The following is a 23,590-nucleotide window of genomic DNA, read 5'->3' as shown; positions in this document are numbered from 1 at the left end:
ACCTAAGGTTGCACCAACACTAAAAGCCTAGCTTTTTGTAAACATTTATTTTGAAATAAAGAATCACATTGGTCAAATGTTTACATTTATATGCTAAGTGTAGTTGTTCAATTAATTTATATTATAGATAACATGGTGTGTGGTGTCACACACAGAAGATCATGTTATCAGTTCCTTATAATTTATAAAAAATAGCTCACGACTCAGATGAAAAGGAACAAACCATTGGAATAGTCATAGTGTAATTTGGTATTACTTTATCTTAACTATAAAATTACACTAGTACACTCTAAGTGTATTGAGTAGGACCATTTGAGGTAGTATCTTTTTATACTGACTATATAAAAGAACAATACTTCTATTATTATGGAAGTGTGTACTCTTAATCATGATATAATAACAAACATGTATACTTAATATTTATTTCTTTAATTTATCAAAGGGTGCGATTTAGTTTGATAAATCAATAAGTTCGATAAGTTAGGAAATGATATTATTTATATGGTGTGTTGTTGATTATAGAATGAAACTGTATCCTAGTAATCTAGGTTGATGATGCTCCCTTGAGGAGCTCATAAGGATTGCCATGTAAACCCTGCAGGTAGACCTAGTCCGACATGACAATGAAGTTGAGTGGTACTACTCTTGGAGCTAGATATTAATTAAGTAAGTTGTTAGTAACTCATTTAATTAGTGGACATTCTATATCTTAAACATAGGGAGACTAAGAAGGAGACCATATAGTAATATGGGATTGGTGATGAACTCGAGTTGGGTGTTCGGGACGAACACGGGAAGCTCAAGTTCATCGGGAGACCAAAACCAATTTCTCCTCTCGGTCCCTGTCGTAGCCTCTTATTTATAAAGTCTTATACCCAACTATACCCAACTTCTTACCCACCTTAAGGTGGCCGACCAAGCCTAGCTTGGAGCCCAAGCTAGGGCCGGCCAAACCAAGGCATGATGGGTCAAGTTGTGGCCGGCCCTAGCTTGAACCCAAGCTTAGGTGGCCGACCAAAATAAAATAAAAGGGGAGTTTAAATTTAAATCTTTCCTAATGTGAAAGACATGATTTAAAAATAGAGTTTTAAAATTAAATCTTTCCTTTTATAACTTTCTACAAATGATTAAGGAAAAGGTTTGATATCTTTCCTTATTTTTAGTGTAAAGGAAGATTTTAATTTTTGATAAAACTTTCCTTTTTGTAATCATCCACATGTTTTAAAAGAGAGATTTTAATTTATAAAACTTTCCTTTTATAACCAATCATGAAGGGAATTTTAAAAGAGAAATGTTTATTTTAAAAATTTCCGGAAACAAATTAGGAAGTTTTAATTTTGTATTTAAAACTTTCCTTGTTTGTAGGAGATGGTGGTGGCCGGCCATTAAGGGTTTATAAGGAAATTTTTAATTAAATTTTCCTTCTTAAACATTGGTAAGGAATATAAGGAAGTTTTATTTATAAAACTTTCCTTATTTTCCAAGACCAAGGAATATAAAAGAGAGGGTAGAGGTGCCTCACCTCACAACATATCATCTAGTATTCCTCTCTTCTCTTCCTTGGTGGTGGCCGACCCTCTCTTCCTCCTTTTCTCCTATTCTTCTTCCTTGTGTGGCCGGCGGCATCTTCATCTCAAGGAGCTTGGTGGTGGCCGGATCTTGTTAGAGGAAGAAGGAGAGATAGGAGGCTTTGTTTCTTAGTATCCCTTGGAGCTTGGTTGGTGGCCGAAAGTTCTTCATCTCTTGAAGATTGTTGGTGGCCGAAACTTGCTTGGAGAAGAAGGAAGCTTTGGTGGATTCTCGTCTCGGTAGATCATCACCCACATGACGTCCGAGATAAGAAGAGGAATACGACAGAAGATCGTGAGGTCTATAAGGTACAAAAGGTATAACTAGTTATTAGTTTTCGCATCATAACTAGTTCATCCTTTTGTTTAGATCTTGGAATACCAAACATAAGAGGCTAGCGATTCTAGGTTTCAAATTTATGATTCAAGTTTGTGTTTCTTTTATTGTTTTTGATCTTGTGATTCGATTGTTCTTAATGGTTAAACCTAGGGTTACTATAAGGATATTAAATATTGAATTTCGTTGAAAGGCTTTGTCTAGGAAGTGGTGGATGATCCCATATCCAAGAAGGCCTAGTGTCTCACCATGTTTAACCTGGAAGCTGATCTCTGAAATAAATATTTAATCAAATTTGTAACATGGGTGGATTTGGATTAATAATGTTAAGCATCGTTTGCAATCCAAGTCTAAATCTCTAAGAACAGATAAGTTGAATTTGGAATCAATAATGTTAAGTTCTGTTTGCGATTCCAAATTTAATTTCTAAAGAACACAATAGGTTGTTAGGAATGGTTCAGGACTTGTACAAAATTTTTGTACAGGGGAACCACAACGATACTCCGAGTAGCAACCAACAACGCTTTGCCATTGTTACTTTGGAAAGGGAAGGGGTTCAAGTAGCCCAGCTAGGTGATGATGTCTCACTTTGTCTTATGACAAACAACACAAGCTTACACAAAATAAATTTCAATATCATCCCGCATTTATGGTTAGTAATATATGTTCAACATGAGCGCTATGGTCCTTGCAATTAAGAATCATGACACTCATTGATAATTTCCTTCCTCAAGTAGTCATATTTGGGAATAAAATATTTATTATCAATGGTAAGGAGCAGGCCATCATATATACAAAAGCATCATGTCTTCCCCTCTCTCGCCACCGCATTAGTTTTATCAAGTCCATACTCAAATTGATTATCAAACTTTTCCAAGAAATCTTTCCATCAAGCTTGCTTGGGATTGAGCTTCTTTGGAGTTTGAAATTAATTTGTGGTAATGTCATCTCATAGGATGACTAAGTGTGGATTTAGCAAGCTAAGTAATGGTGTCATGTTTAAAGACAATGTATAATAACAATCATTTCTTTTTATGCACGGTGTAGCTCTTGGTGTTTTTAAGTTTCAACTTTAGAAGGTGATCTAGTGTCTCTCTTGTACAAGCATTCCGCCAATAGAAAATTTTGAGGCATTCATGTGTACCTCAAATCGCTTAGTATGGTAGTGCAATACCAAAGTTGGTTCCTCTATGATAGCCTTTTTCAACTCCTTAAATGATTGATAATTGTTAGGACTAAAAGAATTCATATATCTCCACAATGGTATGATATTGTACACATGAGCCTAAGTCCTCATGGATTTATTTTTGAGTTTTACTCAAAAAAGCTCATACCAATGAAGATATCTTCCATCTTTTAAACTCATATTCTTTTCTATGTATTTTTAATGTAGGACTTTGATTATCCTCTCCTCAAATAAAAGACTATCATTATTCTCATGGTCTAGGTCTCCCCTTAAACATTCAGTCATTCTTGACCTACTTCAGGTCTCTCCTCAAGCATCTGGTAACTCTTGATATGCTCCGGGCCTTCCTTCAAACATCCGATCACTATTGACCTGCCTTTGGTTCTCTAAAGTTTTTCATCACCTGGGGTTCACTCCCCAAGATTTTCGCCAAGCATCTTGTCATCCTTAATATTTTTGGTCTTTTTACCACCTAGGGTTCACTCCATAAGATTTCTACCAAGAATTCGGTCACTCTTAACCTGCTTTAATTTTTCACTTAAAGTTCACTTCTCTAAGAGCCCCCACCTCCTTCATTCAAGGCCATTATTTCATACACATGGCTCGATCTGGATCATGACTTTGATACCACCTGTTAGAACTAAAAGAATTCACATATCTCTATAATGGTATGATATTGTCTACTTTGGACCTAAGTCCTCATGGATTTATTTTTGAGTTCAACCTAAATGTCTCATACTATCTTCCATTTTTTAAACTCATATTCTTTTTCATGTATTTTCAATGTGAGACTTTGATTATATTTCCAATAGTAACACCTCCCTATCTATTGTCACTATTTTTTTTAGTTAGTACTAGATATCCAGCTTACGTCGACTAATCTTGGGGTGACTGGCCGGGTCATACAGAAGTTTTCCATCGACCATCAAGATAAATCAAAAAGCGTTTGTAGCAGGCAACGCATTAGCCTAGCGTTCTTAGGTCAACCACCCATTAAGGGAAATTCATCCATTAATTCGCCGAAGTTGGGACTTGATCCTTAGATGCTTGAAAAATTAAGAAGACACCTTGCTATTACACCATTACCCTGGGGGCTCTATCTATTGTCACTATTCTATAGTAAAAGGTGAAATCATCACCTTGGTGGTGTTGGTTGGTCCTAGGAAGATCGTATCAGTTCCACTGTACAAAAATTTTGTACAAGTGTTGAACCTTTCCTAAACAATGTATTGTGTTCTTTAGAAATTAAATTAGGAATCGCAAACAGAACTTAACATTATTGATTCCAAATTTAACTTATCTAATCTTAATGGTTTAGATTTGGATCGCAAGCGGAACTAAACACTATTGATCCAAATCCACCTATGTTATAAAGTTGATTAAATATTTATTTCTAAAATTGACTCCCAGGTCAAACATGGCGAGGCACTAGGCCTTCTTGGGTATGGGATCATCCACCACTGTCTCGACAAAGTCTTTAATAGAAATTTAATATTTAATTTTCTAAAATAACATTAGGTTTAACCGAAAAGAACAATCAAATCACAAATTTGAAAAACAAAACAAAAGAAACACAACTTCGAAACAAATCTGAAACTCTAGAATCATATTCCTCTTGTGTTTGGAATTCTAACAAAGAAGAACTAGTATGATGTGGAAAATAATTACTAGTTATACTTCTTCTTTATATGCTAATAACCTCAAGATCTTCTGCCGTATTCCTCGCCTCCTCTTGGACGTCGTGTGAGCGACGATCCTCCAAGATGAACACCACCCAAAGCTCCTCCTCCTTCTCTAGTATTCGGCCACCACCACCACCAAGGAACAATAGAGAGCAAAAGGAAAAAAAAAGATGAGAGGGGACGACCACAATGAAGAGCTCCAACAAGAGAATAAGAATTGATATCTCATGAGGCCTCTCCTCCCCTTCTTTTATATTACTTGCCCAATACAAATAAGGAAAAGATTTTTACAAAAATTAAAATCTTCCTCTTATTTTTCCTTTTCCCCTTTTATTTTTCCTTTTCCTTCCTCTTGATTGATTCAATCATTGATTGGATCATTAATAGGATGATTGGCCGGCCCCTTGCTTGGGCGCCAAGCAAGGGTGGCCGACCCTTTAAAAGAAGGAAAATAATCCTTGTAAAAATTTTATAAGCAAATAGAAAAGGCTCTTATAAAATTTTACAAGCTCTCTTTTAATTTCCTAATGTGGATGTTAAAAAAGGAAAGTTCTAAAAATTAAAACCAAGTTTTAAAATTTAAAACTTCTCATCTAAAATTTTCTTTTTTAACATGGTTACAAAAATGGAAAGTTTCAAATTTAAAACTTCTCTTCCTTTTTTCTAAAAACCATGAGGATGATTAAAAAAGGAAAGTTTTAAAACTTTTGAACTCTCTTTTAAACCATGTGACCTAATTCAAATAAGGAAAGTTTTATAAATTTAAAATCCATCTTTTAAACTTGTAGTTATCTACAAAGAGAAGATTTTAAAAATTCAAAATACCCCTTCTAATTTAATTTATGGTGGCCGACCCCTCAAAACTAATTGTGGTCGGCCCCCTTAGGAAGAATAGTGGCCGGCCCTTGGTTTGGTCACCAAGCCTTGGGTCGGCCCCCTCTTGGACACCAAGATAGGCTTTATATGGATGGACTTGAGTCTTTAATGAGGCTACGACAAGGACCTAGAGGAGAAATTGGTTTTGGCCTTCCGACGAGCTTGAGTATCCCGTGTTCGCTCCGAACACACGACTCAAGTTCATCAATAATAACTCATTCCACTAGAGAGTTATAATTGCACTACCGCACCAATCCCAAATTACATTATGGGCTCCTTCTTATCATGAGTGTGTTAGTCTCTCTGTGTTTAAGATATCGAATGTCCATTAATTTAATTGAGTTACTGACAAATCACTATAATTAATGTCTTAGTCCAAGAGTAGTACCACTCAATCTCATTGTCATGTCGGACTAAGTCCACCTACAAGGTTTAACATGACAATCCTTATGAGCTCCTCTTGGGGACATTCTCAACCTAGATTACTAGGACACAGTTTTCTTTTATAATCAACAACACACACTATAAGTAATATCATTTCCCAACTTATCGGGCCTATTGATTTATCGAGCTAAATCTCACCCTTTGATAAGTCAAAGAAATAAATACTAAATATATGTGTTTCTTATTATATTATGATTAAGAGCACACACTTCCATAATAACTAAGGTCTTGTTCTTTTATTAAGTCAGTATAAAAAGAACTTACCTTAAATGGTCCTACTCAATACACTCAAAGTGTACTAGTGTAATTTATTAGTCAAGATAAACTAATACCTAATTACACTACAACTATTCCAATGGTTTTGTTCCTTTCCATCTTAGTTGTGACCAACTGTTTATAATTTATAAAGAACTGATAACATGATATTCTGTGTGTGACACCACACACCATGTTATCTACAATATAAATTAATTGAACAACTACACTTAATGAATGTAGACATTTGACCAATGTGATTCTTTTATTTCAAAAAAAATGTTTACAAAAGCTAGACTTTTAGTATACACTCTAACAATCTCCCACTTATACTAAAAGACTAAGCTGCCATATCTACTGCCATACATCTGATTCTCATCCCCTCCACATGCTAATCAAAAGCTTTCGTCGGAAGGGCCTTAGTGAAAGGATCCGCCAGGTTATCTGCTGATGCAATCTTGGCGAAGACAACTTCTCCTCGCTTGACTATGTCTCATATCAGGTGGTACTTGCGCTCTATATGTTCACTCACCTTATGGGCTCGTGGTTCCTTCGAGTTTGCAACTGCACCGCTATTATCACAATAAATTGTGATGATTTTAGGCAAACCAGGAATCACATCTAAGTCCATTAGGAAGTTCCTGAGCCATACAGCTTCTTTAGCTACCTCAAAGGCTGTCACATACTCAGCTTCCATGGTTGAGTCTGAAATGCATTTCTGCTTGACACTCCTCCATGCAATGTCTCCACCTCCTAAAGTAAACACATAGCCTGATGTATACTTACTATTATCCCTATCTGATTGGAAATCTGAATCCGTGTAACCCACAGGGAGCAAATCGTTTGCTTGGTAAACTAGCATATAATCTCTAGTCCTTCTCAGGTACTTTAATATATGTTTTACAGCAGTCCAATGTCCTTGTCCAGGGTTACTTTGATATCTGCTAACCATGCCCATGGCAAAACAGATATCTGGTCTCGTACACAGCATTGCATACATTAAGCTTCCCATAGCCGAAGCATAAGGAACTGCATTCATGTCCTCTATCTCCTTTGATGTCTTCGAAGACATCTCTTTAGATAAAGCTACTCCATGCCTAAAAGGTCAAAAACCTTTCTTAGAGTTTTGCATGCTAAAACGAGTAAGGATTGTATCTATATATGAAGCTTGAAATAGGCACAACATCCTTTTCTTGCGATCCCTTATGACTTTGATCCCAAGAATGTGTGCACATTCTCTTAAGTCCTTCATATCAAATTGTTTGGATAACCATACCCTTACGTCCGATAACACTTTGACATTGTTGCCAATTAACAAAATATCATCTACGTATATTACAAGAAATACCACCACGTTTCCGTTACACTTCTTGTATACACAAGACTCATCCGGACACTGAATAAATCCATATGACTGGATTACTTCATTAATCCGAATGTTTCAAGATCTTGAAGCTTGTGTTAGTCCATAAATGGACCGATTCAACTTGCACACTAGATGCTCTTTGCCTTTCTCAATGAATCCATCTGGTTACATCATATGGATGTTTTCTTCAAGACTTCCGTTAAGGAAAGCTGTCTTGACATCCATTTGCCAAATCTCATAATCCATATGAGCGGTAATGGATAAGAGTATCTGGATAGATTTAAGCATAGCTACCAGTGAAAAATTCTCCTCATAATCGATTCCCTCTTTCTGAGTATACCCTTTTGCAACAAACCTTGCTTTGAAGGTTTCTACCTTCCTGTCTGTCCCTATTTTCCTTTTGTAGATCCACTTACATCCAACGGCTTTTACACTATCTGGTGGTTCAACAAGCTCCCAGACCTTATTAGAATACATAGACTCTATTTCTGAATTCATTGCCTTTTGCCAAGATACTGCATCTTTATCTTGGAGTGCGTCGTCATATGTCTGGGGATCAGGTTCATGTTTACCCAAGATCAAGTCTGAAGACTCTCCCAAAAATATGAATCTCTCAGGTTGTCTCACAACCCTCCCACTATGATGTGGCACTGTCTCTGGTTGTGTATCATGTGTGACACGTGTTGCAGTCTCTTGTGGTACTTCATCTTGTACTGTTGGTACTAAAGTATATGTGTCCTCTCTTATTTCTTCTAGAACAATTTTACTCATGGGCCTATGGTTCATTACATAATTATCTTCTAAAAATCGAGCATTGGTGCTAACAATGATCTTCTGATTTTTAGGATTATAAAACAAACCCCCTTTCCTTCCCTTAGAATATCCCACAAACAGACATACTTCTGTACGTGATTCCAACTTATCAGTATCTCCCTTCAGCACATGTGCTGGACTACTCCATATCCAGATATGATTCAGACTAGGCTTACTCCCATTCCACAATTCCATGGGAGTAGAAGGAACTGTTTTAGAAGGTACCATATTTAGAATGTACACTGCTATTTTCAGAGCATATCCCCAAAACGAATTTGGTAATTTTGAATAACTCATCATCGATCTAACCATTTCCATAAGAGTCCTATTCCTTCGTTCTGCCACACCATTCTGTTGGGGTGTACTAGGTGCGGACAATTGGGATTGAATCCCATCTTCTAATAAGTAATTCTTAAACTCTCCAAAGAGGTATTCACCACCACGGTTAGACCGTAGTGTCTTGATACTTTTACCAAGACGTTTCTCCACATCAGCCCTATATTATTTGAACTTATCAAAGCATTCAGACTTGTGGCGCATCAAGTAAATGTATCTGTATCTTGAATAATCGTCTATAAAAGAGACAAAGTATTCATAACCACCTCTTGCCTGGATTGACATAGGACCACACAAATCAGAATGAACCAGTTCTAACACGTCTTTGGCTCTATACCCCTTGGCCTTAAAAGGTCTCTTGGTCATTTTACCTTCTAAGTAAGATTCACAGGTTGGAAAGTTTTCCAACTCTAATGAACCCAAGAGTCCATAGGCTACAAGCCTTTGAATCCTACTTAAGTTAATATGACCAAGTCTTAGATGCCAAAAATATATTTGGTTTATTTCAGAATGTTCCTTTCTCTTATTAGAGTTAGAAGATGTATTATTAATTTCTATTTGTTGCTTTGTGGAAGGAATTGGATTTAAAGTATATAAATTGCCAACCAATGTACCAGAATAGATAATAACCCTATTTCTCTTTATAACCACATTGTCATTAAAAGAAATAGAATACCCATCCAAATACAGTTTAGAAACTGAAATTAAATTCTTTCTAAAACTGGGTATATAAAGATAATTTCTTAAAACCAAACTTCTATTCCTATCAAAAGATAAGTAAATGTCTCCTACTGCAACAGCCGCCACCTTAGTATCATTGCCCATGTAGACAGTTATCTTTCCTTCAAATAGTCGTCGGGTTTCCTGGAACCCCTGCAAAGAGTTGCAGACATGATCAGTGGCTCCTGTATCTACACACCAGGTGCTGGTAGATAACACCACTAAACATGTTTCAACTACTAGAGAATGAGATATACCTTTATTTTTCTGATTCCTATGAGGACAGTCTGCCTTTCAATGTTCAGCCTGCTTGCAGATGAAGCACATGCCTTTCGGCTTCTTCATTCCAACTTTTGGTCCTGTTCCTAGAGGTTTATTCACCTTCTTTGCTAAAACAACCATGTTTCTTCTTCTTCTCGCCTTTCGACTTAGAAGTAGAACCATTTTCAGCATAGTGAATCTGAGAACTGTGACGAAATATACCTTCTGCTACCTGTAGTTCTGTCAGAAGTTCCACCAACGTATACTCCCTTTTGTTCATGTTATAGTCTAGGCGGAACTGCTTAAAACTTCTGGGTAGCGTTTGGAGAATAATATCGACTTGGGTTTCCCCATCGATTTCACCTCCAAGGACTTGTATTTCATTCAGATAAGCCATCATCTTGAGGATATGATCCCTTACGGGTGCCCCCTCTGTCATGATGGTTGTCATTAACTTTCTCATTGCCTCTTGCCTAGTAGTCCAACTCTGGTGCCCAAAGAGTTCTTTGAGATTGTTCATTATATCATAAGCAGTTGGTAAATCTTGATGCTGATGTTGCAAAACATTTGACATTGAAGCCAAAATGTAACACCGCGCCATCTCATCTGCTTTTATCGATTTCTTATGATACTCAATCTCTTCTAGGGTGGAATCACTGTTAGGTGTATCTGGGCATACCTCTAACAGTACAAACTTATAGCTTTCAGTAGTTAAGACAATGTCCAAGTTTCTTTTCCAATCTATATAGTTGAGACCAGTAAGTCTATTCTCTTTCAATATAATGGTCAGTGGGTTGAAAGTCATCCTAAGAATCACAAAAATAACTTTGGTCAGGTATCTAAATTTAGAATAATATTGATTCCTCAAACAATACTATTTAAATTTAGCAACATCTTAAAACACCATGAATATTGCATGCCACGTTAGTGTGGACGTATACAAATTCAACATTTTTAAGAGGAGGGTCTTACCCATTAATTTTATTATCTTGTCATCTTGACTTTATGACAGATAAAATTAATAGTTGGTTTTCCTTTGGTCACAAAAAATAATAACAGTGACTCCGTTGGGGAGGTTACTATTGAATGTGTCTAAGTGTATATCATTACTTGATACTTAGTCCATTAAATAGGATTATGCCCCTTCAGTTGGAGAAGATCACACGCTCCTAAATAATTTCCTATAATCATCCATAAAGGAAGTTTGATCTAGTGATCCGCAACAAACCCATCCGTTATGGAGGGAGGCACTCAAAGCCAACACGCAAGCTTGTTGCATCACTTACAAACCAGTAATAGAGACCATGTAATTTATTTAAAAATCCCTCTCCCACTTAGTTATTTAAGGTGAGGAATTTTAAACTATGTGAGCACACATCACAACAAATAAAGCAACAAATATGGAAAAATATTTTTCCAACTATTATGACATTTTCTGTCACTGTCCTTCGTGTGCCGCCAACCCTAGCTGCTACCATTTTTAGCCACCGCAATCGGGTCTCGTCGTCGCATCCATCTTGCTTCCTATTCCGCTACGTCTCTGGTGCTCCAATAGTAACACACCTCGTAAGGATATGATCCGCGACAAAAATAGAATTTTACATTTATCGATCCTATATTCCACAAGGGAATGTAAATGTAATCTAGATCGAAACAAAAATGTAAAATCCTAATAACTAATACAGCTCCTGCTGTATTTAATATTACAATCATGCACACACAATAAAATGCCCTTGACATTTCCAAAGGTCCAATCACACACAACAACCATAAGCCATAATAGTTGGAGCCTGCAACCACAAAGTTATCACATCCTACTATTATCTTGCCTAAATTATGTATGACATGTGCATAATTAACTGAAAACCAAAATACACAGAGGCAAACCTTAGCTCTGATACCAATTGTTGGTTGGTCCTAGGAAGATCATACCGGTTCCACTGTACAATTTTGTACAAGTGTCGAACCTTTACTAAACAACCTATTGTGTTATTTAGAAATTAAATTAGGAATCGCAAACGGAACTTAACATTATTGATTCCAAATTTAACTTATCTGTTCTTAATGGTTTAGATTTGGATCGCAAGCGGAACTTAACACTATTGATCCAAATCCACCTATGTTATAAAGTTAATTAAATATTTATTTCTAAAATTGGCTTCCAAGTCAAACATGGCGAGGCACTAGGCCTTCTTGGGTATGAGATCATCCACCACTGTCTCGACAAAGCCTTTAATAGAAATTTAATATTTAATTTCCTAAAATAATATTAGGTTTAACCAAAAAGAACAATCGAATCATAAATTCGAAAAACAAAACAAAAGAAACACAACTTCGAAACAAATCCGAAACTCTAGAATCATATGCCTCTTATGTTTAGAATTCTAACAAAGAAGAACTAGTATGATGTGGAAAATAATTACTAGTTATACCTCTTTTTTATATGCTAATAACCTCGAGATCTTCTATCATATTCCTCGCCTCCTCTTGGATGTCGTGTGGGCGATGATCCTCCAAGATGAACACCACCCAAAGCTCCTCCTCCTTCTCTAGTATTCGGCCACCACCACCACCAAGGAACAAAAGAGAGCAAAGGGAAAAGAAAGAAGAGAGGGGCCGACCACAATGAAGAGCTCCAACAAGAGAATAAGAATTGATATCTCATGAGGCCTCCCCTCCCCTTCTTTTATATTACTTGCCTAAGACAAATAAGGAAAAAATATTTACAAAAATTAAAATCTTCCTCTTGTTTTTCCTTTTCTCCTTTTATTTTTCCTTTTCCTTCCTCTTGATTGATTCAATCATTGATTGGATCATTAATAGGATGATTGGCCGGCCCCTTGCTTGGGCACCAAGCAAGGGTGGTCGGCCCTTTAAAAGAAGGAAAATAATCCTTGTAAAAATTTTATAAGCAAAGAGAAAAAGCTCTTTTAAAATTTTACAAGCTCTCTTTTAATTTCCTAATGTGGATGTTAAAAAAGGAAAGTTCTAAAAATTAAAACCAAGTTTTAAAATTTAAAACATCTCATCTAAAATTTCCTTTTTTAACATGGTTACAAAAATGGAAAGTTTCAAATATAAAATTTCTCTTCCTTTTTTCTAAAAACCATAAGGATGGTTAAAAAAGGAAAGTTTTAAAACTTTTAAACTTTCTTTTAAACCATGTGGCCTAATTCAAATAAGGAAAGTTTTGTAAATTTAAAATCCTTCTTTTAAACTTGTAGTTATCTACAAAGAGAAGATTTTAAAAATTCAAAACACCCCTTCTAATTTAATTTATGGTGGCCGACCCCTCAAAACTAATTGTGGTCGGCCCCCTTAGGAAGAATAGTGGCCGGCCCTTGGTTTGGTCACCAAGCCTTGGGTCGGCCCCCTCTTGGACACCAAGATAGGCTTTATATGGATGGACTTGAGCCTTTAATGAGGCTACGACAAGGACCTAGAGGAGAAATTGGTTTTGTCCTTCCGACGAGCTTGAGTATCCCGTGTTCGCTCCGAACACACGACTCAAGTTCATCAATAATAACTCATTCCACTAGAGAGTTATAATTGCACTACCGCACCAATCCCAAATTACATTATGGGCTCCTTCTTATCATGAGTGTGTTAGTCTCTCTGTGTTTAAGATATCGAATGTCCATTAATTTAATTGAGTTACTGACAAATCACTATAATTAATGTCTTAGTCCAAGAGTAGTACCACTCAATCTCATTGTCATGTCGGACTAAGTCCACCTACAAGGTTTAACATGACAATCCTTATGAGCTCCTCTTGGGGACATTCTCAACCTAGATTACTAGGACACAGTTTCCTTTTATAATCAACAACACACACTATAAGTAATATCATTTCCCAACTTATCGGGCCTATTGATTTATCGAGCTAAATCTCACCCTTTGATAAGTCAAAGAAATAAATACTAAATATATGTGTTTCTTATTATATTATGATTAAGAGCACACACTTCCATAATAACTAAGGTCTTGTTCTTTTATTAAGTCAGTATAAAAAGAACTTACCTTAAATGGTCCTACTCAATACACTCAAAGTGTACTAGTGTAATTTATTAGTCAAGATAAACTAATACCTAATTACACTACAACTATTCCAATGGTTTTGTTCTTTTCCATCTTAGTCGTGAGCATCTGTTTATAATTTATAAAGAACTGATAACATGATATTCTGTGTGTGACACCACACACCATGTTATCTACAATATAAATTAATTGAACAACTACACTTAATGAATGTAGACATTTGACCAATGTGATTCTTTTATTTCAAAAATAAATATTTACAAAAACTAGGCTTTTAGTATACACTCTAACAGGTGACTTTCCAAGGTGACCCCACACTTCCTACAAGGGGTAAATCATGGGATTCTTCGCCCGACAATAGTAGCGTATGTAGGGAGAGGTGAGGTAACCAGAGGGACATTCCTCACCTGTTGAGAATCGACTCTAGACTTATTTGTGGCAACACCTCTACATAAACCATCTGCATAGCTTATAGGGGCTCAATCCATTGTCATTAGTGATCCTTCTTGAGGAGGTTGATCAAAGGTGTACCTGTAATGGAAAAGCCCTTGACAAAACATAATTAGTAGTTTACGAACCCAAGGAATGATCTCAACTCTATAATTATGATGGGTGGCTCCTAGTCTTGATTATCTCTTACCTTGGTTTGATCCATCATAAGGCTTCCCTTACAGATTCTATAGCTAAGGAACTCTACCATTTTGCAATATCAATAAAGAGGGCAAAGGGAGTGAATAACCTCATTTGTGAATTTTTATCTTTACATTCTCCCTATACTCGAAACATGTAATATGATGTTTATCTTTACAAATTAAATGTTTTTATACCTTTATCTGTAAGATCCACTGTGCTTGGAGAGATACAACACTCCTATTCATAGCTTGATGAAGTGGGCAACTCATCATTCTTGACCTTGGAAGTCGATGGTTTTTGTCATTAGTCTTTCTTCCTCCTCACACTCAAATGAATACATGGATGATTCTTTGACCGTCACTCCTGGGGTTAAGCACCTTTCAACCTCTGAATTCTTCTTTTCCTCAATCAATGAGACTTTACTATTGGACTCTTTCACTTCTTGTGTTGACATAGGATTTTCATGTGCCATGTTATAAGGTTCATGGATAGTGGCTTAGTACTTGGCTCCAACTCAATCTAGTGATGTACCTCACACCTTGGTGGAAGATTCTTTGGGAACTATTATGTCATTGCATCCTTGGATGCTTCAAGTACCACTTGTATGATCTCCTAGATTGGCTCCATGGAGTTGGCAATGTCCTCTCCATCATTCAACTATCTGATAGTGGCAAGGTAGCTTGGATTTGACTTCAACCCTCATTAAATTGTAAGGCCCATAGCAACGGGGTATAAACTCTATTCATGCCTTGTTTCTTGCAAGTATGTTAAGAGGGTTGGCCACTGGTAGAGAAAATGTGGGTACTTGGTTGAAGAACTTCAATCCTAGCACCACTTGGAAGTCATCATCCATCAATACAATGGAGAAATCAAGGCATCCACTTCATTCTCCACAATGAACTTGAATTAATTTGGCAATGCCAACAATGGGCCTAGTTGGCAAGTTTACAGTTTTGTGGGAACCTCCACCACTACTAATCTTGAGGCTCAGTAGCTTAGCCTCATCTTCAATAATGAAATTTTGCGTTGTTATTGTATCGACATGGTTCAAAACTTTTTGTTAGTGGTGCACTTATGAACATAAATTTTTCTTGGTTGAAGAAGTTATGGTTTTAGCCTTGAGAGCACTAATTATTGGCAACAATCTCATTTCATCTTGAGATACCCTTTGTAATGGAATTGGCTTTCCTCATGTTGGCTTATCATGGCAATAAGGGTCTCGTGCTTTGGATTATCACAAATGAAGAAAAACTTTTTAGATTTAGGTGCATTAGACTTATTTGTCTATGGCTTGTTCATCTTGTTACTATCAGCAAAAGTTATGATTACTTTGCCCTCTCTTCTCTTCCCCACCTTATTCATAGTTGATCTTCTTTTCCATTGATCAGGCAGAGTGGTCAGTGAGTGGCTCAGTCTCAGTGAAAGCAACTTCCAACTATTACATTCCTCATCTCTCTAACTCTACCTATGCCCAATCCTTCAATTTATCCATGAAGTAAAAGAGATAATCTTTATCGGACATGTCATTGCTCTCCAATAACAATAAAAAAATATTCCTTGACATAGTCCCTAATGCTTTAGTTTTCTTCAATCATCATAAATGACTATGTTCCTCCTTCCCAGTGATGGTTGGATAGAATTGTGTCTTGAGTTTTCTCTTAAAGTCCTTCCAAGTATTTATCGACTACTCTTGTCATCGACCATTAACGCTATCGCTGATCTAAGCTCCTATATAAAGAGGTTATGATCCCTCCTCCTCTGTCGTGTAACTCCTGTTCAACAGAGTGCCTTGTTGGCATTATGAAAGAGTTGAGGTTGCTACACTTGAACACCTTGAGCTACTTCCACATATATGCCTATGACCCTCATCATATGCGTATATGCTTCCATTTCTTTTGATAAGTCTTGCTACTCTCGCTCCACAAACACCCTAAGGCCACTATACTCTGTCTCTACCCCATCTAAAGAGTTAATTAGTGAGATTCCTAATAATGGACTGACTTAACTACTTGCATATCTTTGTCTAAGCTATCAACAACAATAATCACTCTATGGCGAATTGAACCTTTGAGATAGCTTGTTCCAAGGTAGCAACTCATGCTTGAATATCATCCACATCTATTGCCTTAGCCTTGCCATGTTTGCCTTGTGTATGTTTCTCTTAGAGTGTATGAGATTGATTTTTCAAGGACTCAGCATATGATGTCGTTGCTCTTAAGCACAATATTTAGATGTTGAATAATGGGAACTTAGATATGATATCAACTTTCATGAGCTTAATTTCAACACGATTCATCCATGCGAGACTTAAACAACTTATCCGTGTAAAGTTGCTAAGTCTAACTCTCTGGAGACCCACACAAAAAAAGATAAGAGACGTTGAAAGAATTTGAGAGATTGGTAATTAAAGAGAGCTTACTATTATTGAGGATGTTCTTCCTCCTCCTAAATAGACAACTGAGACCATTGTGATCTAATAGTCATTTGGATTTAGAAGATTCCTATAATATATTTAACTATTTTCATGGTGAAAAGCTAGATTTCAAGAAATATTTAAAATAATCTAAAAAAATAATCATGTGTTAAAAGAGTGAGTCAAATGATAGATCATTCAAGTCATTGATCTATATATCAATGAGCTGCTTGACCAAATGGGTCGACATTGATAACTTCTGACAATTATGTGGATCTTCCCACCAAAAACACTCAAATTCAAAAGCTCCCTCAATTGGGCTCAACATGTCTTGGACACCTAGAGTAATCCAATCTATGTAAAAGCATTAAAATTCATATCAATTATTGGCAGCTAGTTGAATTAGAAATTTCTAACAACCAGCCCCATCATCCAACTGTATTCAAAGATAAAATTAAATAATAATAATATGTGTATGTAGAAAATAAGTAATGTTTTTTGTTTTTCAAAAGCCCGAAATAACTACTCTTAAATTATGGAATTTTGTATGTCCATTATTAATGAAATATTCTATTATGTATTTATTATTGTGACACCTCATCCACTGATAATTAGTATTATAAATAAACAAATCCACGTGCCTTTTATCAATACCTATCTACTTACCCGTTTGACTCCATTTTATCAAATAAAACAAATTCAATATTTGCTTCTAAATTGTGACGGATAGTTTGGTAATTTTATAACTTCCCAAGGGTATTTAGAAAAAACTGCTGGTATCTACTTGCCTGACGTCGTCTTGATCTTTTAGCATAATGGGGCGTATCTAATCTTAATCAATATCTACCCGCCTCTTTGTCGCTTGCCCATGTGTGGGGCCCACATGTGACCGTTTGTCAACCAGCCACTTGGGATGCTGACCTGGCTTAGTTTTTTTTTTATTTAAAAAAAACAAAAAATTGAAAGCGAACGGCCGGCCCTCAGCTTCCGGCTCAAAATTCTGGGTCTGCTGACGTGGTGTCTCTTCTATATTGCCCGACGGTGGAATCAGATATATATATATATATATATATATATATATATATATATATATATATATATATATATATATATATATATATATATATATATATATATATATTGCATCAACCCGACTAACCACAAACTAAACTCATAAATTTTTAACATGATATCATATCACTCACCCCAAACCATAAACCATACAGTAGCAGTGGTCTCGTTATAAAATATAAACAGATAAATAAATAAAAACTTTTATATGAAAGAGATTAAATACTGAGATACTTTTGTATCTATTAAAAATTGACCTCTAAATACACATAAGCACCAACTGCAGTTCTTGGACATTGCATCATAAACATCATGAAAATAGAAATAGAGATTAGTTTATATTATAGTAGATATTTATTGACGAGTGACTCATATTTGGATGAAGGGATATCATGAAAGAAAAATCTGTTAAGATTTTTCGTAATAATATTCTGTTAAGATTTTATATAACAGAATTTTGTTATGTTTTTTCATAACAAATTCTGTTACGTTTTTACCGGGTCTGGGGGTTTAGCAGTATTTATAGGGATCATTGTAAACCCATTGTATATCAGAAAACATAAGAATCATTAGATGTGATTCTCTTGTGTAGAAGAGAATTCTAATAAAGCTTCGGCCGTTTTGTGGAGTAAGCAAGTCGCCGAACCACGGTAACTCTTTTTCTTTCTCTTCTTCTTCTCCTTCCTGGTGTTTGCTCTCTTTTGTGCGTCTTTGTCTTGTTGTTCCGCGCGATCTCTTTTCTCTCTTTCTCTTCTTCCGCGGTTCAGAAAGGTTGAGAGGTATTGCCCCCTTCTTTGCACAACAATTGGTATCAGAGCTCCAGGTTTTTGGCAGATTTCTTCAACATGTCGGGGACGACTTCTGCGAAGTTTGATATGGTGAAGTTTGACGGAGCCGGAAACTTTGGATTATGGCAGAGAAGGGTCAAGGACTTGTTGGTGCAACAAGGCATGGCGAAGGCGCTAGGAGAAAGAAAACCGGAAAGCATGGAGAAATCAGATTGGGAAGAACTTCAGGCGAAGGCAGTAGCAACAATCAGGCTTTGTCTTACGGATGACGTGATGTACCATGTCATGGACGAGGAGTCACCGGTGACAGTTTGGCAAAAGCTGGAAAGCCGGTACATGTCAAAATCATTGACAAACAAGTTGTATCTCAAGCAGAAATTATTCGGGCTGAAGATGACAGAAGGAACCGATCTGAGCCAGCACATCAACGTATTCAACCAGATTGTAAGTGATCTGAAGCGGATTGATGTGAAGATCGAAGATGAAGACAAGGCGCTGATGTTGTTGAATTCTCTACCTTCATCTCCTACGTACGAGAATTTGGTTACTACTTTGATGTGGGGTAAGGAAACTCTCAAATTGGAGGAGATCACAAGTGCGTTGCTAGGTTTTCACCAAAGGAAGAAAACAAGCGATGAAATTTCTCAAGGAGAAGGACTTGTGGTAAATAGCAACCAAGAGCGTGGTAGGAGCAAATCTCGACATGGATATGACAACAACAACAAGACTCGTTCTAAGTCGAGAAGGAAGAAGGTGATCACGTGCTACAAATGTGGAGGTAAAGGTCATATCAAGAGAAATTGTCCAGAGATAAAGAAATATGTTGCAGAGAACAAAAGTAGTTCGACAAAGTCTGCAAACATAGTTGAAGAAGAAAATTCAGAAAGCGGTGATGGAGATATGCTATCAGTTATGTCAAGTTCGGAGCAGCTGACAGATGCATGGATTTTAGACTCTGCATGTTCATATCACATGACTCCAAACAAGGATTGGTTTGACACCTATAGGGCGGTGGATTTTGGTTCAGTGTTGATGGGAAACGATGCATCATGCAAGGTTATCGGCATAGGGAATGTCAGAATCAAGATGTTTGATGGTGTGATCAGAACTTTATGTGATGTCAGATATATACCAGAGCTAAGGAAGAACTTGATCTCACTAGGCACACTGGATGATATTGGTTGTAATTACAAATCAGTGAGCGGGGTGATGAAAGTCAGCAAGGGAGCTCTGACGGTAATGAAAGGACAAAAGGTAGCAGGAAACATCTACAAGTTGATAGAGACTACAGTTGTAGGTGGAGTCGCCTCGGTGGAGTCTGAATCAGATAGTACTGTCTTGTGGCATATGCGGCTAGGGCATATGGGTGAACGTGGGATGCTAGAACTTCACAAGCGAGATTTGTTGAAGGGTGTCAAAACGTGCAAGCTTGAATTCTGCAAATTCTGTGTTCTTGGGAAACAGAGCAAAGTGCAATTTAAGACGGCAACAAACAAGACGGAGGGGATTCTGGACTACGTACATACGGATCTCTGGGGACCGGCCAGTGTAGCATCACGTGGAGGGCACTTGTATTTTGTGAGTTTTACTGATGATTTCTCACGAAAGGTATGGGTATACTTTATGCGTCACAAGTCAGAAACTTTTGCAAAGTTTAAATTGTGGAAAACTGAAGTAGAGAACCAGACCGTAAGGAAGATCAAATGCCTTAGGTCAGATAATGAGACTGAGTACACAGATTCAAAGTTTCAGGAATTCTGTGAGCAACATGGGATAATGAGGCACTTCTCGGTTCGCAGGACACCTCAGCAGAATGGGGTAGCGGAAAGGTTGAACAGGACAATCATTGAGAAGGCAAGATGTCTTAGGCTGAATGCAGGGCTTGCAAAGAATTTCTGGGCGGAAGCAGTTAACATGGCATGTTATCTCATTAATAGATCACCAAGGGCAGCACTAGAAGGCAAAGTATCAGAGGAAGTATGGACAGGGAATCAAGTAGATTACTCTCATCTTCGAGTTTTTGGATGTCCAGCCTATATGCATATATCTAGTGAGGAAAGATTAAAGCTGGATGCAAAGTCAAAGCAATGCATTTTTCTGGGCTATTAGAAAGGAGTTAAAGGCTTCAAGCTTTGGGATCCTAAGGCAAACAAGGTGGTGATCAGCAGAGATGTGGTGTTTGACGAGAAAGCTATGTTACAACGTACTCAGGAAGAAGGAAAGGAAACACCACAAAGCAACAAAGAGAAAGATATTGTGCAAGTGGAGCTAGAGACTTATGACTTCGATGATTCTAGCTCAGAGCACATGGAGCATCGCACTATAGCTAGTGGTAGAACGAGACGAGTCATAAAACCACCCACTAGATACGGATTCGAAGACTTGGTATCTTATGCACTTACCACTAGTAGCGGAGACCCTACATCTTTTCAGGAGGCAATACATAGCTCTGAGAAGGACAGGTGGACGGGTGCTATGGCAGAGGAGATGGAGTCGTTGCATAAAAACCAAACGTGGGATCTAGTGGAACTTCCTGAAGGAGAGAAAGCTATAGGGTGCAAGTGGATATTCAAGAAGAAAGAAGCAATGCCAGAGGGAGAAGAAGTGAAGTTTAAGGCTCGGTTGGTAGCAAAGGGGTATTCACAAAGAAAGGGGATTGACTATGAAGAAATTTTCTCTCCAGTGGTAAGACATACGTCAATTAGAGCGGTATTAGCTTTGGTGGCACATCACGATTTGTATTTGGAGCAAATGGATGTGAAGACGGCATTTCTTCATGGAAATTTGGAGGAGCAGATTTTTATGTCACAACCTGAGGGATTTAGTCAGTCCGGACAAGAGCAGTTGGTTTGTAAGTTGAAGAAATCGCTCTATGGACTGAAACAATCTCCTAGGCAATGGTACAAACGTTTTGATTCATACATGATTCAAAACGTATATAGGAGATGTGAGTATGACTGCTGCATATATGTGAAGGGCCTTGAAGATGAATCACTGATTTTCTTACTACTATACGTAGATGACATGCTCATTGTTGCGAAGAAGATGAGAGAGGTTGACAAATTGAAGAGGCTACTGAGCAAGGAATTTGACATGAAAGATTTGGGAGAGGCCAAGAAGATTCTTGGGATGGAGATTCACAGGAATAGAGTTGCAGGGAGATTATGGTTGTCTCAACGTAGCTATGTGGAGAAGGTGTTGGATAGGTTCAACATGAAGAATGCAAAGTCGGTGAGCACACCCCTGGCGCATCACTTCAAGTTATCCAGTACACAATGTCCAAAGACGGATGACGAGATCCAAGAGATGTCAAAGGTTCCTTATGCCAGTGCAGTTGGTTGTCTGATGTATGCCATGGTTTGCACGAGACCAGATTTGGCGCAAGCAGTTAGTATGGTAAGCAAGTTTCTCTCAAATCCTGGTCGACCACATTGGGATGCAGTGAAATGAATTTTCATATACTTGAGAAATACAACTAATTATGACATCATGTTCAGTAGACAACCGGAAGATCCTTTAGTTGCTGGGTACGTAGATGCAGACTATGCAGGAGATTTAGATAACAGGAGGTCTACTACAGGATACGTATTCACTGTGGCAGGAGGACCTATTTGTTGGAAATCTATGATACAATCTATTGTTGCATTGTCTACTACGGAATCCGAGTACATGGCAGCAGCTGAAGCAGCGAAGGAAGCTTTATGGCTTACAGGGTTGGTCAGAGAACTGGGTGTTCAGCAAGGTGGAGTCAAGTTGTTATGCGATAGTCAGAGTGCTATCTATTTGGCGAAGAATTAGGTGTATCATGCGAGAACCAAACACATTGATGTGAGGTTTCACAAGATCAGAGAGTTGATTGCTTCCGGGGAAATTCAACTTGAGAAGGTTCACACTGCAGACAATGCTGCAGATATGCTGACAAAGCCAGTGACCACAGAGAAGTTTAAGCATTGCTTGAACTTGATCCATATCTCTAGATGCTAGAGGAAGGAAGCCCAGACCCAGAGATCCAGATGGAGTTTTGTCCAGATATTCGTATTCTTCGAAAGGGTGAATATTCGTCAAGGTGGAGATTGTTGACGAGTGGCTCATATTTGGATGAAGGGATGTCATGGAAGAAAAATCTGTTAAGATTTTTCGTAATAAAATTCTGTTAAGATTTTATATAACAGAATTTTGTTATGTTTTTTCATAACAAATTCTGTTACGTTTTTACCGGGTCTGAGGGTTTAGCAGTATTTATAGGGATCATTGTAAACCCATTGTAGATCAGAAAACACAAGAATCATTAGATGTGATTCTCTTGTGTAGAAGAGAATTCTAATAAAGCTTCGGCCGTTTTGTGGAGTAGGCAAGTCGCCGAACCACGGTAACTCTTTTTCTTTCTCTTCTTCTTCTCCTTCCTGGTGTTTGCTCTCTTTTGTGCGTCTTTGTCTTGTTGTTCCGCGCGATCTCTTTTCTCTCTTTCTCTTCTTCCGCGGTTCAGAAAGGTTGAGAGGTATTGCCTCCTTCTTTGCACAACAACATTACTTATCACAAATCACTCTCAACACAATTCTTCTTTGTGTTGACATAGTTGATATAGATGCATATAAAATAGTATCTATATTTCATGGGGCTTAAAGTGAAGAATAAAAAATATCCTTTTGTTATGATAAATAACAAAGATATTAAATACATAAATATATTAAAAATAATATATTACATCAATAAAAAGTTAACATATATTTGAAATAATTATATAAACGTATGACTTGTTTAGTTATTTTAAAGGTAAAAAAATATATTAAATCTACCTAATCT

This window comes from Zingiber officinale, chromosome 1B, assembly GCF_018446385.1.
Source record: "Zingiber officinale cultivar Zhangliang chromosome 1B, Zo_v1.1, whole genome shotgun sequence".
NCBI classification, from domain to species: Eukaryota; Viridiplantae; Streptophyta; class Magnoliopsida; order Zingiberales; family Zingiberaceae; genus Zingiber; species Zingiber officinale.
This window is presented reverse-complemented; position numbering follows the sequence as displayed.